This window comes from Equus caballus, chromosome X (assembly GCF_041296265.1).
Source record: "Equus caballus isolate H_3958 breed thoroughbred chromosome X, TB-T2T, whole genome shotgun sequence".
NCBI classification, from domain to species: Eukaryota; Metazoa; Chordata; class Mammalia; order Perissodactyla; family Equidae; genus Equus; species Equus caballus.
In genome coordinates, this window is record NC_091715.1 from 55,534,736 (window position 1) to 55,550,440 (window position 15,705).

The window sequence follows — 15,705 nt, forward strand, 5'->3', positions numbered from 1 at the left end:
TGAACGGCACAACGTGCAGGCTTCTTTCCAAAGGGCGAGTTGGGCCCCACAGCATCTTGCTTCCAGCTCTTTGGGAAGCTAAGAAACAACTCGCTCTGCACAGTGCTCTTACAGCCTACCGGGAACATCTCTTCCAAAGGCCTGTGAAATGCAGTTTCTTTGCAGGCCTGATCTGGCTGAAGTAGGACTTCTGCTCTGGGTGTGCTACTTTGCCCTAGAGCTGAAATGCACAACGTGCAGGCTTCTTTCCAAAGGGGGAGTTGGTCCCCAGAGCATCTTGCTTCTAGCTCTTTGGGAAGCTAAGAAACAACTCGCTCTGCACAGTGCTCTTACAGCCTACCGGGAACATCTCTTCCAAAGGCCTGTGAAACGCAGTTTCTTTGCAGGCCTGATCTGGCAGAAGTAGGACTTCTGCTCTGGGTGTGTTACATTGCCCTAGAGCTGAAAGGCACAACGTGCAGGCTTCTTTCCAAAGGGCGAGTTGTGCCCCACACCATCTTGCTTCCAGCTCTTTGGGAAGCTAAGAAACAACTCGCTCTTCACAGTGTTCTTACAGCCTACCAGGAACATCTCTTCCAAAGGCCTATGAAACGCAGTTCCTTTGCAGGCCAGATCTGGGTGAAGTAGGACTTCTGCTCTGGGTGTGCTACTTTGCCCTTGAGCTGAAAGGCACATCGTGCAGGCTTCTTTCCAAAGGGCGAGTTGGGCCCCACAGCATCTTGCTTCCAGCTCTTTGGGAAGCTAAGAAACAAGTCGCTCTGCACAGTGCTCTTACAGCCTACCGGGAACATCTCTTCCAAAGGCCTGTGAAACGCAGTTTCTTTGCAGGCCTGATCTGGCTGAAGTAGGACTTCTGCTCTCAGTGTGCTACTTTGCCCTAGAGCCGAAAGGCACAACGTGCAGGCTTCTTTCCAAAGGCCGAGTTGGGCCCCACAGCATCTTGCTTCCAGCTCTTTGGGAAGCTAAGAAACAACTCGCTCTGCACAGTGCTCTTACAGCCTACCGGGAACATCTCTTCCAAAGGCCTGTGAAACGCAGTTTCTTTGCAGGCCTGATATGGCAGAAGTAGGACTTCTGCTCTGGGTGTGTTACATTGCCCTAGAGCTGAAAGGCACAACGTGCAGGCTTCTTTCCAAAGGGCGAGTTGTGCCCCACACCATCTTGCTTCCAGCTCTTTGGGAAGCTAAGAAACAACTCGTTCTTCACAGTGTTCTTACAGCCTACCAGGAACATCTCTTCCAAAGGCCTGTGAAACGCAGTTTCTTTGCAGGCCAGATCTGGCTGAAGTAGGACTACTGCTGTGGGTGTGCTACATTGCCCTAGAGCTGAAAGGCACCACGTGCAGGCTTCTTTCCAAAGGGCGAGTTGGGCCCCACAGAATCTTGCTTCCAGCCATTTGGGAAGGTAAGAAACAACTCGCTCTGCACAGTGCTCTTGCAGCCTACCGGGAACATCTCTTCCAAAGGCCTGTGAAACGCAGTTTCTTTGCAGGCCTGATCTGGCTGAAGTAGGACTTCTGCTCTGGCTGTGCTACATTGCCCTAGAGCTGAAAGGCACAACGTGCAGGCTTCTTTCCAAAGGGCGAGCTGGGCCCAACAGCATCTTGCTTCCAGCTCTTTGGGAAGCTAAGAAACAACTCGCTCTGCACAGTGCTCTTACAGCCTACCGGGAACATCTCTTCCAAAGGCCTGTGAAACGCAGTTTCTTTGCAGGCCTGATCTGGCTGAAGTAGGACTTCTGCTCTGGGTGTGCTACAGTGCCCTAGAGCTGAAAGGCACAACGTGCAGGCTTCTTTCCAAAGGGCGAGTTGGGCCCCAAAGCATCCTGCTTCCAGCTCTTTGGGAAGCTAAGAAAGAACTCGCTCTGCACAGTGCTCTTACTGCCTACCGCTATCATCTCTTACAAAGGCCTGTGAAACGCAGTTTCTTTGCAGGCCTGATCTGGCTGAAGTAGAACTTCTGCTCTGGGTGTGCTACATTGCCCTAGAGCTGAAAGGCACAACGTTCAGTCTTCTTTCCAAAGGGCGAGTTGGGCCCCAAAGCATCTTGCTTCCAGCTCTTTGGGAAGATAAGAAACAACTCGCTCTGCATAGTGCTCTTACAGCCTACCTGGAACATCTCTTAGAAAGGCCTGTGACATGCACTTTCTTTGCAGGCCTGATCTGGCTGAAGTAGAACTTCTGCTCTGCGTGTGCTACATTGCCCTAGAGCTGAAAGGCACAACGTGCAGTCGTCTTTCGAAAGGGCGAGTTTGGCCCCAAAGCATCTTGCTTCCAGCTCTTTGGGAAGCTTAGAAACAACTCGCTCTGCACAGTGCTCTTACAGCCAACCGGGAACATCTCTTCCAAAGGCCTGTGAAACGCAGTTTCTATGCAGGCCTGATCTGGCTGAAGTAGGACTTCTGCTCTGGGTGTGCTACATTGCCCTAGAGCTGAAAGGCACAACGTGCAGGCTTCTTTCCAAAGGGCGAGTTGGGCCCCACAGCATCTTGCTTCCAGCTCTTTGGGAAGCTAAGAAACAACTCGCTCTGCACAGTGCTCTTACAGCCTACTGGGAACATCTCTTCCAAAGGCCTGTGAAACGCAGTTTCTTTGCAGGCCTGATCTGGCTGAAGTAGGACTTCTGCTCTCGGTGTGCTACTTTGCCCTAGAGCTGAAAGGCACAACGTGCAGGCTTCTTTCCAAAGGGCGAGTTGGGCCCCACAGCATCTTGCTTCCAGCTCTTTGGGAAGCTATGAAACAACTCGCTCTGCACAGTGCTCTTACAGCCTACCGGGAACATCTCTTCCAAAGGCCTGTGAAACGCAGTTTCTTTGCAGGCCTGATCTGGCTGAAGTAGAACTTCTGCTCTGGGTGTGCTACATTGCCCTAGAGCTGAAAGGCACAACGTGCAGGCTTCTTTCCAAAGGGCGAGTTGGGCCCCACAGCATCTTGCTTCCAGCTCTTTGGGAAGCTAAGAAACAACTCGCTCTGCACAGTGCTCTTACAGCCTACCGGGAACATCTCTTCCAAAGGCCTGTGAAACGCAGTTTCTTTGCAGGCCTGATCTGGCTGAAGTAGGACTTCTGCTCTGGGTGTGCTACATTGCCCTAGAGCTGAAAGGCACAACGTGCAGGCTTCTTTCCAAAGGGCGAGTTGGGCCCCACAGCATCTTGCTTCCAGCTCTTTGGGAAGCTAAGAAACAACTCGCTCTGCACAGTGCTCTTACAGCCTACCGGGAACATCTCTTCCAAAGGCCTGTGAAACGCAGTTTCTTTGCAGGCCTGATCTGGCTGAAGTAGGACTTCTGCTCTGGGTGTGCTACATTCCCCTAGAGCTGAAAGGCACAACGTGCAGGCTTCTTTCCAAAGGGCGAGTTGGGCCCCAAAGCATCCTGCTTCCAGCTCTTTGGGAAGCTAAGAAAGAACTCGCTCTGCACAGTGCTCTTACAGCCTACCGCTATCATCTCTTACAAAGGCCTGTGAAACGCAGTTTCTTTGCAGGCCTGATCTGGCTGAAGTAGAACTTCTGCTCTGGGTGTGCTACATTGCCCTAGAGCTGAAAGGCACAACGTTCAGTCTTCTTTCCAAAGGGCGAGTTGGGCCCCAAAGCATCTTGCTTCCAGCTCTTTGGGAAGCTAAGAAACAACTCGCTCTGCATAGTGCTCTTACAGCCTACCTGGAACATCTCTTACAAAGGCCTGTGACATGCACTTTCTTTGCAGGCCTGATCTGGCTGAAGTAGAACTTCTGCTCTGCGTGTGCTACATTGCCCGAGAGCTGAAAGGCACAACGTGCAGTCGTCTTTCGAAAGGGCGAGTTTGGCTCCAAAGCATCTTGCTTCCAGCTCTTTGGGAAGCTTAGAAACAACTCGCTCTGCACAGTGCTCTTACAGCCTACCGGGAACATCTCTTCCAAAGGCCTGTGAAACGCAGTTTCTTTGCAGGCCTGATCTGGCTGAAGTAGGACTTCTGCTCTCGGTGTGCTACTTTGCCCTAGAGCTGAAAGGCACAACGTGCAGGCTTCTTTCCAAAGGGCGAGTTGGGCCCCACAGCATCTTGCTTCCAGCTCTTTGGGAAGCTAAGAAACAACTCGCTCTGCACAGTGCTCTTACAGCCTACCGGGAACATCTCCTCCAAAGGCCTGTGAAATGCAGTTTCTTTACAGGCCTGATCTGGCTGAAGTAGGACTTCTGCTCTCGGTGTGCTACTTTGCCCTAGAGCTGAAAGGCACAACGTGCAGGCTTCTTTCCAAAGGGCGAGTTGGGCCCCACAACATCTTGCTTCCAGCTCTTTGGGAAGCTAAGAAACAACTCGCTCTGCACAGTGCTCTTACAGCCTACCGCAAACATCTCTTCCAAAGGCCTGTGAAACGCAGTTTCTTTGCAGGCCTGATCTGGCTGAAGTAGAACTTCTGCTCTGGGTGTGCTACATTGCCCTAGAGCTGAAAGGCACAACGTGCAGGCTTCTTTCCAAAGGGCGAGTTGGGCCCCACAGCATCTTGCTTCCAGCTCTTTGGGAAGCTAAGAAACAACTCGCTCTGCACAGTGCTCTTACAGCCTACCGGGAACATCTCTTCCAAAGGCCTGTGAAACGCAGTTTCTTGGCAGGCCTGATCTGGCTGAAGTAGGACTTCTGCTCTGGGTGTGCTACATTGCCCTAGAGCTGAAAGGCACAACGTGCAGGCTTCTTTCCAAAGGGCGAGTTGGGCCCCACAGGATCTTGCTTCCAGCTCTTTGGGGAGCTAAGAAACAACTCGCTCTGCACAGTGCTCTTACAGCCTACCGGGAACATCTCTTCCAAAGGCCTGTGAAACGCAGTTTCTTTGCAGGCCTGATCTGGCTGAAGTAGGACTTCTGCTCTGGGTGTGCTACATTGCCCTAGAGCTGAAAGGCACAACGTGCAGGCTTCTTTCCAAAGGGCGAGTTGGGCCCCAAAGCATCCTGCTTCCAGCTCTTTGGGAAGCTAAGAAAGAACTCGCTCTGCACAGTGCTCTTACAGCCTACCGCTATCATCTGTTACAAAGGCCTGTGAAACGCAGTTTCTTTGCAGGCCTGATCTGGCTGAAGTAGAACTTCTGCTCTGGGTGTGCTACATTGCCCTAGAGCTGAAAGGCACAACGTTCAGTCTTCTTTCCAAAGGGCGAGTTGGGCCCCAAAGCATCTTGCTTCCAGCTCTTTGGGAAGATAAGAAACAACTCGCTCTGCATAGTGCTCTTACAGCCTACCTGGAACATCTCTTACAAAGGCCTGTGACATGCACTTTCTTTGCAGGCCTGATCTGGCTGAAGTAGAACTTCTGCTCTGCGTGTGCTACATTGCCCGAGAGCTGAAAGGCACAACGTGCAGTCGTCTTTCGAAAGGGCGAGTTTGGCCCCAAAGCATCTTGCTTCCAGCTCTTTGGGAAGCTTAGAAACAACTCGCTCTGCACAGTGCTCTTACAGCCAACCGGGAACATCTCTTCCAAAGGCCTGTGAAACGCAGTTTCTATGCAGGCCTGATCTGGCTGAAGTAGGACTTCTGCTCTGGGTGTGCTACATTGCCCTAGAGCTGAAAGGCACAACGTGCAGGCTTCTTTCCAAAGGGCGAGTTGGGCCCCACAGCATCTTGCTTCCAGCTCTTTGGGAAGCTAAGAAACAACTCGCTCTGCACAGTGCTCTTACAGCCTACCGGGAACATCTCTTCCAAAGGCCTGTGAAACGCAGTTTCTTTGCAGGCCTGATCTGGCTGAAGTCGGACTTCTGCTCTCGGTGTGCTACTTTGCCCTAGAGCTGAAAGGCACAACGTGCAGGCTTCTTTCCAAAGGGCGAGTTGGGCCCCACAGCATCTTGCTTCCAGCTCTTTGGGAAGCTAAGAAACAAGTCGCTCTGCACAGTGCTCTTACAGCCTACCGGGAACATCTCTTCCAAAGGCCTGTGAAACGCAGTTTCTTTGCAGGCCTGATCTGGCAGAAGTAGGACTTCTGCTCTGGGTGTGCTACAATGCCCTAGAGCTGAAAGGCACAACGTGCAGGCTTCTTTCCAAAGGGCGAGTTGGGCCCCACAGCACCTTGCTTCCAGCTCTTTGGGAAGCTAAGAAACAAGTCGCTCTGCACAGTGCTCTTACAGCCTACCGGGAACATCTCTTCCAAAGGCCTGTGAAACGCAGTTTCTTTGCAGGCCTGATCTGGCAGAAGTGGGACTTCTGCTCTGGGTGTGCTACATTGCCCTAGAGCTGAAAGGCACAACGTGCAGGCTTCTTTCCAAAGGGCGAGTTGGGCCCCAAAGCATCTTGCTTCCAGCTCTTTGGGAAGCTAAGAAACAACTCGCTCTGCACAGTGCTCTTACAGCCTACCGGGAACATCTCTTCCAAAGGCCTGTGAAACGCAGTTTCTTTGCAGGCCTGATCTGGCTGAAGTAGGACTTCTGCTCTGGGTGTGCTACTTTGCCCTAGAGCTGAAAGGCACAACGTGCAGGCTTCTTTCCAAAGGGCGAGTTGGGCCCCACAGCATCTTGCTTCGAGCTCTTTGGGAAGCTAAGAAACAACTCGCTCTGCACAGTGCTCTTACAGCCTACCGGGAACATCTCTTCCAAAGGCCTGTGAAACGCAGTTTCTTTGCAGGCCTGATCTGGCTGAAGTCGGACTTCTGCTCTGGGTGTGCTACATTGTCCTAGAGCTGAAAGGCACAACGTGCAGGCTTCTTTCCAAAGGGCGAGTTGGGCCCCACAGCATCTTGCTTCCAGCTCTTTGGGAAGCTAAGAAACAACTCGCTCTGCACAGTGCTCTTACAGCCTACCGGGAACATCTCTTCCAAAGGCCTGTGAAACGCAGTTTCTTTGCAGGCCTGATCTGGCTGAAGTAGGACTTCTGCTCTGGGTGTGCTACTTTGCCCAGAGCTGAAAGGCACAACGTGCAGGCTTCTTTCCAAAGGGCGAGTTGGGCCCCACAGCATCTTGCTTCCAGCTCTTTGGGAAGCTAAGAAACAACTCGCTCTGCACAGTGCTCTTACAGCCTACCGGGAACATCTCTTCCAAAGGCCTGTGAAACGCAGTTTCTTTGCAGGCCTGATCTGGCTGAAGTCGGACTTCTGTTCTGGGTGTGCTACATTGTCCTAGAGCTGAAAGGCACAATGTGCAGGCTTCTTTCCAAAGGGCGAGTTGGGCCCCACAGCATCTTGCTTCCAGCTCTTTGGGAAGCTAAGAAACAACTCGCTCTGCACAGTGCTCTTACAGCCTAGTGGGAACATGTCTTCCAAAGGCCTGTGAAACGCAGTTTCTTTGCAGGCCTGATCTGGCTGAAGTAGGACTTCTGCTCTGGGTGTGCTACTTTGCCCAGAGCTGAAAGGCACAACGTGCAGGCTTCTTTCCAAAGGGCGAGTTGGGCCCCAAAGCATCTTGCTTCCAGCTCTTTGGGAAGCTAAGAAACAACTCGCTCTGCACAGTGCTCTTACAGCCTACCGGGAACATCTCTTCCAAAGGCCTGTGAAACGCAGTTTCTTTGCAGGCCTGATCTGGCTGAAGTAGGACTTCTGCTCTGGGTGTGCTACTTTGCCCAGAGCTGAAAGGCACAACGTGCAGGCTTCTTTCCAAAGGGCGAGTTGGGCCCCACAGCATCTTGCTTCCAGCTCTTTGGGAAGCTAAGAAACAACTCGCTCTGCACAGTGCTCTTACAGCCTACCGGGAACATCTCTTCCAAAGGCCTGTGAAACGCAGTTTCTTTGCAGGCCTGATCTGGCTGAAGTCGGACTTCTGTTCTGGGTGTGCTACATTGTCCTAGAGCTGAAAGGCACAATGTGCAGGCTTCTTTCCAAAGGGCGAGTTGGGCCCCACAGCATCTTGCTTCCAGCTCTTTGGGAAGCTAAGAAACAACTCGCTCTGCACAGTGCTCTTACAGCCTAGTGGGAACATGTCTTCCAAAGGCCTGTGAAACGCAGTTTCTTTGCAGGCCTGATCTGGCTGAAGTAGGACTTCTGCTCTGGGTGTGCTACTTTGCCCAGAGCTGAAAGGCACAACGTGCAGGCTTCTTTCCAAAGGGCGAGTTGGGCCCCAAAGCATCTTGCTTCCAGCTCTTTGGGAAGCTAAGAAACAACTCGCTCTGCACAGTGCTCTTACAGCCTACCGGGAACATCTCTTCCAAAGGCCTGTGAAACGCAGTTTCTTTGCAGGCCTGATCTGGCTGAAGTAGGACTTCTGCTCTCGGTGTGCTACTTTGCCCTAGAGCTGAAAGGCACAACGTGCAGGCTTCTTTCCAAAGGGCGAGTTGGGCCCCACAGCATCTTGCTTCCAGCTCTTTGGGAAGCTAAGAAACAACTCGCTCTGCACAGTGCTCTTACAGCCTACCGGGAACATCTCTTCCAAAGGCCTGTGAAACGCAGGTTCTTTGCAGGCCTGATCTGGCTGAAGTAGGACTTCTGCTCTGGGTGTGCTACATTGCCCTAGAGCTGAAAGCCACAACGTGCAGGCTTCTTTCCAAATGGCGAGTTGGGCCCCACAGCATCCTGCTTCCAGCTCTTTGGGAAGCTAAGAAACAACTCGCTCTGCACAATGCTCTTACAGCCTACCGGGAACATCTCTTCCAAAGGCCTGTGAAACGCAGTTTCTTTGCAGGCCTGATCTGGCTGAAGTCGGACTTCTGCTCTGGGTGTGCTACATTGTCCTAGAGCTGAAAGTCACAACGTGCAGGCTTCTTTCCAAAGGGCGAGTTGGGCCCCACAGCATGTTGCTTCCAGCTCTTTGGGAAGCTAAGAAACAACTCGCTCTGCACAGTGCTCTTACAGCCTACCGGGAACATCTCTTACAAAGGCCTGCGAAATGCAGTTTCTTTGCAGGCCTGATCTGGCTGAAGTAGGACTTCTGCTCTGGGTGTGCCACTTTGCCCAGAGCTGAAAGGCACAACGTGCAGGCTTCTTTCCAAAGGGCGATTTGGGCCCCAAAGCATCTGGCTTCCAGCTCCTTTGGAGGCTAAGAAACAACTCGCTCTGCACTCCTCTCTTACAGCCATCCTGCAACATCTCCTGCAAATGCCTTTGGAACGCAGTTTCCTTGCAGGCATGATCTGGCAGAAGTAGAACTTCTGCTCTGGGTGTGCTACATTGCCCTAGAGCTGAAAGGCACAACGTGCAGGCTGCTTTCCAAAGGGCGAGTTGGGCCCCACAGCATCTTGCTTCCAGCTCTTTGGGAAGCTAAGAAACAACTCGCTCTGCACAGTGCTCTTACAGCCTACCGGGAACATCTCTTCCAAAGGCCTGTGAAACGCAGTTTCTTTGCAGGCCTGATCTGGATGAAGTAGGACTTCTGCTCTGCGTGTGCTACATTGCCCTAGAGCTGAAAGGCAAAACGTGCAGGCTTCTTTCCAAAGGGCGAGTTGGGCCCCACAGCATCTTCCTTCCAGCTCTTTGGGAAGCTAAGAAACAACTCGCTCTGCACAGTGCTCTTACAGCCTACCGGGAACATCTCTTCCAAAGGCCTGTGAAATGCAGTTTCTTTGCAGGCCTGATCTGGCTGAAGTAGGACTTCTGCTCTGGGTGTGCTACATTGCCCTAGAGCTGAAAGGCACAACGTGCAGGCTTCTTTCCAAAGGGCGAGTTGGGCCCCACAGCATCTTGCTTCCAGCTCTTTGGGAAGCTAAGAAACAACTCGCTCTGCATAGTGCTCTTACAGCCTACCGGGAACATCTCTTCCAAAGGCCTGTGAAACGCAGTTTCTTTGCAGGCCTGATCTGGCTGAAGTAGGACTTCTGCTCTGGGTGTGCTACATTGCCCTAGAGCTGAAAGGCACAACGTGCAGTCTTCTTTCCAAAGTGCGAGTTGGGCCCCAAAGCATCTTGCTTCCAGCTCTTTGGGAAGCTAAGAAACAACTCGCTCTGCACAGTGCACTTACAGACTACCGGGAACATCTCTTCCAAAGGCCTGTGAAACGCACTTTCTTTGCAGGCCTGATCTGGCTGAAGTAGGACTTCTGCTCTGGGTGTGCTACATTGCCCTAGAGCTGAAAGGCACAACGTGCAGGCTTCTTTCCAAAGGGCGAGTTGGGCCCTACAGGATCTTGCTTCCAGCTCTTTGGGAAGCTAAGAAACAACTCGCTCTGCACAGTGCTCTTACAGCCTACCGGGAACATCTCGTCCAAAGGCCTGTGAATCGCAGTTTCTTTGCAGGCCTGATCTGGCTGAAGTAGGACTTCTGCTCTGGGTGTGCTACATTGCCCTAGAGCTGAAAGGCACAACGTGCAGGCTTCTTTCCAAAGGGCGAGTTGGGCCCCACAGCATCTTGCTTCCAGCTCTTTGGGAAGCTAAGAAACAACTCGCTCTGCACAGTGCTCTTACAGCCTACCGGGAACATCTCTTCCAAAGGCCTGTGAAACGCAGTTTCTTTGCAGGCCTGATCTGGCAGAAGTAGGACTTCTGCTCTGCGTGTGCTACATTGCCCTAGAGCTGAAAGGCACAACGTGCAGGCTTCTTTCCAAAGGGCGAGTTGGGCCCCAGAGCATCTTGCTTCCAGCTCTTTGGGAAGCTAAGAAACAACTCGCTCTGCACAGTGCTCTTACAGCCTACCGGGAACATCTCTTCCAAAGGCCTGTGAAACGCAGTTTCTATGCAGGCCTGATCTGGCTGAAGTAGGACTTCTGCTCTGGGTGTGCTACATTGCCCTAGAGCTGAAAGGCACAACGTGCAGGCTTCTTTCCAAAGGGTGAGTTGGGCCCTAGAGCATCTTGCTTCCAGCTCTTTGGGAAGCTTAGAAACAACTCGCTCTGCTCAGTGCTCTTACACCGTAGTGGGAACATCTCTTCCAAAGGCCTGTGAAACGCAGTTTCTTTGCAGGCCTGATCTGGCTGAAGTAGAACTTCTGCTCTGGGTGTGCTACATTGCCCTAGAGATGAAAGGCACAACGTGCAGGCTTCTTTCCAAAGGGCGAGTTGGGCCCCACAGCATCTTGCTTCCAGCTCTTTGGGAAGCTAAGAAACAACTCGCTCTGCTCAGTGCTCTTACATCCCTAGTGGGAACATCTCTTCCAAAGGCCTGTGGAATGCAGTTTCTTTGCAGGCCTGATCTGGCTGAAGTAGGACTTCTGCTCTGGGTGTGCTACATTGCCCTAGAGCTGAAAGGCCCAGCATGCAGGCTTCTTTCCAAAGGGCGAGTTGGGCCCCACAGCATCTTGCTTCCTGCCCTTTGGGAAGCTGAGAAACAACTCGCTCTTCACAGTGCTCTTACAGCCTACCGGGAACATCTGATCCAAAGGCCTGTGAAACGCAGTTTCTTTAGAGGCCTGATCTGGCTGAAGTAGGACTTCTGCTCTGGGTGTGCTACATTGCCCTAGAGCTGAAAGGCACAACGTGCAGGCTTCTTTCCAAAGGGCGAGTTGGGCCCCACAGCATCTTGCTTCCAGCTCTTTGGGAAGCTAAGAAACAACTCGCTCTGCACAGTGCTCTTACAGCCTACCGGGAACATCTCTTCCAAAGGCCTGTGAAACGCAGTTTCTTTGCAGGCCTGATCTGGCTGAAGTAGGACTTCTGCTCTCGGTGTGCTACTTTGCCCTAGAGCTGAAAGGCACAACGTGCAGTCTTCTTTCCAAAGGGCGAGTTGGGCCCCACAGCATCTTGCTTCCAGCTCTTTGCGAAGCTAAGAAACAACTCGCTCTGCACAGTGCTCTTACAGCCTACCGGGAACATCTCTTCCAAAGGCCTGTGAAACGCAGTTTCTTTGCAGGCCTGATCTGGCTGAAGTAGGACTTCTGCTCTGGGTGTGCTACATTGCCCTAGAGCTGAAAGGCACAACGTGCAGGCTTCTTTCCAAAGGGCGAGTTGGGACCCACAGCATCTTGCTTCCAGCTCTTTGGGAAGCTAAGAAACAACTCGCTCTGCACAGTGCTCTTACAGCCTACCGGGAACATCTCTTCCAAAGGCCTGTGAAGCGCAGTTTCTATGCAGGCCTGATCTGGCTGAAGTAGGACTTCTGCTCTGGGTGTGCTACATTGCCCTAGAGCTGAAAGGCACAACGTGCAGGCTTCTTTCCAAAGGGCGAGTTGGGCCCTACAGCATCTTGCTTCCAGCTCTTTGGGAAGCTTAGAAACAACTCGCTCTGCTCAGTGCTCTTACACCGTAGTGGGAACATCTCTTCCAAAGGCCTGTGAAACGCAGTTTCTTTGCAGGCCTGATCTGGCTGAAGTAGAACTTCTGCTCTGGGTGTGCTACATTGCCCTAGAGCTGAAAGGCACAACGTGCAGGCTTCTTTCCAAAGGGCGAGTTGGGCCCCACAGCATCTTGCTTCCAGCTCTTTGGGAAGCTAAGAAACAACTCGCTCTGCTCAGTGCTCTTACATCCCTAGTGGGAACATCTCTTCCAAAGGCCTGTGGAATGCAGTTTCTTTGCAGGCCTGATCTGGCTGAAGTAGGACTTCTGCTCAGGGTGTGCTACATTGCCCTAGAGCTGAAAGGCCCAGCGTGCAGGCTTCTTTCCAAAGGGCGAGTTGGGCCCCACAGCATCTTGCTTCCTGCTCTTTGGGAAGCTGAGAAACAACTCGCTCTTCACAGTGCTCTTAGAGCCTACCGGGAACATCTGATCCAAAGGCCTGTGAAACGCAGTTTCTTTAGAGGCCTGATCTGGCTGAAGTAGGACTTCTGCTCTCGGTGTGCTACTTTGCCCTAGAGCTGAAAGGCACAACGTGCAGGCTTCTTTCCAAAGGGCGAGTTGGGCCCCACAGCATCTTGCTTCCAGCTCTTTGGGAAGCTAAGAAACAACATGCTCTGCACAGTGCTCTTACAGCCTACCGGGAACATCTCTTCCCAAGGCCTGTGAAACGCAGTTTCTTTGCAGGCCTGATCTGGCTGAAGTAGGACTTCTGCTCTGGGTGTGCTACATTTCCCTAAAGCTGAAAGGCACAACGTGCAGGCTTCTTTCCAAAGGGCGAGTTGGGCCATACAGCATCTTGCTTCCAGCTCTTTGGGAAGCTAAGAAACAACTCGCTCTGCACAGTGCTCTTACAGCCTACCGGGAACATCTCTTCCAAAGGCCTGTGAAACGCAGTTTCTTTGCAGGCCTGATCTGGCTGAAGTAGGACTTCTGCTCTCGGTGTGCTACTTTGCCCTAGAGCTGAAAGGCACAACGTGCAGGCTTCTTTCCAAAGGGCGAGTTGGGCCCCACAGCATCTTGCTTCCAGCTCTTTGCGAAGCTAAGAAACAACTCGCTCTGCACAGTGCTCTTACAGCCTACCGGGAACATCTCTTCCAAAGGCCTGTGAAACGCAGTTTCTTTGCAGGCCTGATCTGGCTGAAGTAGGACTTCTGCTCTGGGTGTGCTACATTGCCCTAGAGCTGAAAGGCACAACGTGCAGGCTTCTTTCCAAAGGGCGAGTTGGGACCCACAGCATCTTGCTTCCAGCTCTTTGGGAAGCTAAGAAACAACTCGCTCTGCACAGTGCTCTTACAGCCTACCGGGAACATCTCTTCCAAAGGCCTGTGAAGCGCAGTTTCTATGCAGGCCTGATCTGGCTGAAGTAGGACTTCTGCTCTGGGTGTGCTACATTGCCCTAGAGCTGAAAGGCACAACGTGCAGGCTTCTTTCCAAAGGGCGAGTTGGGCCCTACAGCATCTTGCTTCCAGCTCTTTGGGAAGCTTAGAAACAACTCGCTCTGCTCAGTGCTCTTACACCGTAGTGGGAACATCTCTTCCAAAGGCCTGTGAAACGCAGTTTCTTTGCAGGCCTGATCTGGCTGAAGTAGAACTTCTGCTCTGGGTGTGCTACATTGCCCTAGAGCTGAAAGGCACAACGTGCAGGCTTCTTTCCAAAGGGCGAGTTGGGCCCCACAGCATCTTGCTTCCAGCTCTTTGGGAAGCTAAGAAACAACTCGCTCTGCTCAGCGCTCTTACATCCCTAGTGGGAACATCTCTTCCAAAGGCCTGTGGAATGCAGTTTCTTTGCAGGCCTGATCTGGCTGAAGTAGGACTTCTGCTCAGGGTGTGCTACATTGCCCTAGAGCTGAAAGGCCCAGCGTGCAGGCTTCTTTCCAAAGGGCGAGTTGGGCCCCACAGCATCTTGCTTCCTGCTCTTTGGGAAGCTGAGAAACAATTCGCTCTTCACAGTGCTCTTAGAGCCTACCGGGAACATCTGATCCAAAGGCCTGTGAAACGCAGTTTCTTTAGAGGCCTGATCTGGCTGAAGTAGGACTTCTGCTCTCGGTGTGCTACTTTGCCCTAGAGCTGAAAGGCACAACGTGCAGGCTTCTTTCCAAAGGGCGAGTTGGGCCCCACAGCATCTTGCTTCCAGCTCTTTGGGAAGCTAAGAAACAACATGCTCTGCACAGTGCTCTTACAGCCTACCGGGAACATCTCTTCCCAAGGCCTGTGAAACGCAGTTTCTTTGCAGGCCTGATCTGGCTGAAGTAGGACTTCTGCTCTGGGTGTGCTACATTTCCCTAAAGCTGAAAGGCACAACGTGCAGGCTTCTTTCCAAAGGGCGAGTTGGGCCATACAGCATCTTGCTTCCAGCTCTTTGGGAAGCTAAGAAACAACTCGCTCTGCACAGTGCTCTTACAGCCTACCGGGAACATCTCTTCCAAAGTTCTGTGAAACGCAGTTTCTTTGCAGGCCTGATCTGGCTGAAGTAGGACTTCTGCTCTGGGTGTGCTACATTGCCCTAGAGCTGAAAGGCACAACCTGCATGCTTCTTTCCAAAGGTCGAGTTGGGCCCCACAGCATCTTGCTTCCAGCTCTTTGGGAAGCTAAGAAACAACTCGCTCTGCACAGTGCTCTTACAGCCTACCGGGAACATCTCTTCCAAAGGCCTGTGAAACGCAGTTTCTTTGCAGGCCTGATCTGGCTGAAGTAGAACTTCTGCTCTGGGTGTGCTACATTGCCCTAGAGATGAAAGGCACAACGTGCAGGCTTCTTTCCAAAGGGCGAGTTGGGCCCCACAGCATCTTGCTTCCAGCTCTTTGGGAAGCTAAGAAACAACTCGCTCTGCTCAGTGCTCTTACATCCCTAGTGGGAACATCTCTTCCAAAGGCCTGTGGAATGCAGTTTCTTTGCAGGCCTGATCTGGCTGAAGTAGGACTTCTGCTCTGGGTGTGCTACATTGCCCTAGAGCTGAAAGTCCCAGCATGCAGGCTTCTTTCCAAAGGGCGAGTTGGGCCCCACAGCATCTTGCTTCCTGCTCTTTGGGAAGCTGAGAAACAACTCGCTCTTCACAGTGCTCTTACAGCCTACCGGGAACATCTGATCCAAAGGCCTGTGAAACGCAGTTTCTTTAGAGGCCTGATCTGGCTGAAGTAGGACTTCTGCTCTGGGTGTGCTACATTGCCCTAGAGCTGAAAGGCACAACGTGCAGGCTTCTTTCCAAAGGGCGAGTTGGGCCCCACAGCATCTTGCTTCCAGCTCTTTGGGAAGCTAAGAAACAACTCGCTCTGCACATTGCTCTTACAGGCTACCGGGAACATCTCTTCCAAAGGCCTGTGAAACTCAGTGTCTTTGCAGGCCTGATGTGGCTGAAGTAGGACTTCTGCTCTGGGTGTGCTACATTGCCCTAGAGCTGAAAGGCACAACGTGCAGGCTTCTTTCCAAAGGGCGATTTGGGCCCCAAAGCATCTGGCTTCCAGCTCCTTTGGAAGCTAAGAAACAACTCGCTCTGCACTCCTCTCTTACAGCCATCCGGCAACATCTCCTGCAAATGCCTTTGGAACGCAGTTTCTTTGCAGGCCTGATCTGGCAGAAGTAGTACTTCTGCTCTGGGTGTGCTACATTGCCCTAGAGCTGAAAGGCACAACGT